General features: G+C 48.7%; 1 pseudogene; it reads left to right on the top strand.

Moving 5' to 3' along the window:
- Positions 1-486: 486 nt before the first annotated feature.
- Positions 487-1,747, top strand: LOC129682113 (alpha-enolase-like; annotated as a pseudogene).
- The last annotated feature ends 734 nt before the right edge of the window (positions 1,748-2,481 follow it).

Raw genomic sequence — 2,481 nt, 5'->3', positions numbered from 1 at the left:
ACGTCAGCCGTCCACGTCAAAATGTTATGACAGCCACAATAAGTAAAATAAATTTAAAACATGTATTGATTTAAGTGTTACCGTTTCTCTCCATGATCAGTGACATATGATGTCAACTGTGATCTATTTGAAGCATCTTTTAAGCAAGATAATTAAGGAATTGGCTTTAGGAGTTCAGTATTTAGCATATTTCATGATGCCTTTTGATAAAAACTTCCCATGCATGGAGACATCGCAATAGAGGCCCCTGCCCATGGGTCTAACATACAAAACCAAATGGCATCCTCCCTTGAATGGTTCCATGTCCACCATGTCTCACCATGAGGTGAGAAGAAAGAGGAATTGCTCGTGGTAATAATAATAATAACAATAACAGTAATGCCAGTATTAAGAAACATAAAACTTGGGGGAACCAGGGGCACACATTTCTCCTTAATGCTCTCTTTGGTGTGTACAGAAACCTCTACATCTTCCTGTAGTGACCTGATGGCTAGAAATTCACCATATACTATTCTCAAGATCCATGCCAGAGAGATCCTTGGTGATTCTCTTGAGAATCCCACTGTTGAGGTTGATCTCTACACCTCAAAAAAGTCTCTTCCACACCGGTGTCTCCAGTGGCATCTATGAGGCCCTAGGACTCTGTGACACTGATAAGATTTGCTACAGGGGGGAGAGTGCCTCAAAGGCTGTTGAGCACATCAGTAAAACCATTGCGCCTGCTCTGGTTAGCAAGACACTGAACATTGTGGAGCAAGAGAAGATGGACAAGCTGATGATCAGGACTGATGGCTCCGAAAATAAATCTAAATTTGGTGCAAATGTCATCCTGGGAGTGTGTCCCTGGCTGTCTGCAAAGCTGGTGCTGTGGAAAATGGGGTGCAACAACGGTGACTTGGCTGGCAACCCTGAAGTCAGCCTGCCACTCCACCTTTCAATGTGACCAACGGTGGTTCTGGCAACAAATGGGTCATGGAAGAGTTCCTGACCCTCCTTGTGGGGGTGTCATGTTTCTGGGAAGCCATGCACACTGGAGCAGAGGTTTACCACAACCTGAAGAATGTCATCAAGGAGAAATACGAGAAGGATGCCACCAACATTAGTGATGAGGGCGGAATTCCACCTACTATCCCGGAGAACAAACAAGCTCTGGAGCTGCTGAAGACCGGAAATGGGAAGGTCGGCTACACTGAGCAAGTCGTCATTGGCGTGAATGTGGCTGCCTCTACATACTAGCAAGTATGACCTAGACTTCATGTCTGCTGATAACTCCAGCAGATACATCGTGCCCAACCAGATGGCTGACTTATATAAGTCCTTCATCCAGGAGTATCCAGTGTTGTCCATTGAAGGCCCCTTTGACCAGGTGCACTGGGAAGCTTGGCAGAAGTTCATAGTGCAGGCATCTAGGTGGTTGGGGATGATCTCACAGTAACCAGCCCTAAGCGGATTGCCAGACCGTGGGCAGGATGTGACTGCCTCGGCTCTGTGACTGAGTCTCTACAGGCATGTAAGCTGGCTCAGTCCAATGGCTGGAGCATCATGGTGCCCCATCTCTCTGGGGAGACTGAGGCTACTTTCATCGCTGGCCTGGTGATGGGACTCTGCACTGGGCAGATCATGACTGGTGCCCCCTTGCCAATCTGAGGGCCTGGCTGTATACAATCAGATCCTTAGGTTTGAGGAAAGGCTGGGCAGCAAGGCCAAGTTTGCTGGCAGGTCCATCAGAAACCCTCTAGCCAAGTAAAGCATGGGCTGGAGATCCCTGGAGCCATCAGCTGCTTAGATCCTCACTGTCCCTCATGTCACCAAGGCGGCTCCGGGCCAGCTCAGTGCCTGCTGGTCCCAAGTCACTGCTTCCCTAGACTACAAAGCCATGCCTGAGCACCTGCTGGAAACCCCAGCTTTGTAATCATGTGATTGGTCTAAATCACTGTTTCTGTCACCTCACCTCCCAGCTAGCGTCTGGAACCCTCATAGCTCCAATGTAATCTCTAGGGTGGCCACAGGCAAGATACCACACCAAACCCCAGTAGTTCTACGTGCAAAACAAAAGCTGCAGTACCAGTCCCCACCCCCTACCCCCGCCCCCATCACCCCAAAAAACACTTGGAAGAAATGAGTAATTTACTCTTCTTTTATTCCCTCTTCGACCCCATTACCATGGCCTATCTATTTTCTCACAAATGGTGCTCTGATAGGCAAGAATGGACGCTGCTGGTCAGGGACAGAACTGGGCTCAACTGAGCCATCTTCTGGGCCTCAAGACGCGTTCATAAGCCAAGGTTGTACTAGTGACAAGTCCAAGTACCACAGAAGGTGAAAGGTCACGTAGCTTCTTGCAACAGAGAGCAGCTACCATGCCACAACAATGTGCAACCAAGAAGGAGGAGGGGGCAGGGAGCAGAGGCTTCACCAACAATTAGAGATTTTCCGACAGGGCCCCTGCTAAACGAGTTATAGAGGCAATTACCCTCAAAA

The sequence above is a fragment of the Psammomys obesus genome, unplaced genomic scaffold (assembly GCF_907164565.1).
Source record: "Psammomys obesus unplaced genomic scaffold, mPsaObe1.curated_primary_1811, whole genome shotgun sequence".
In the NCBI taxonomy this organism is placed as follows: domain Eukaryota; kingdom Metazoa; phylum Chordata; class Mammalia; order Rodentia; family Muridae; genus Psammomys; species Psammomys obesus.
This window is presented reverse-complemented; position numbering and strand designations above follow the sequence as displayed.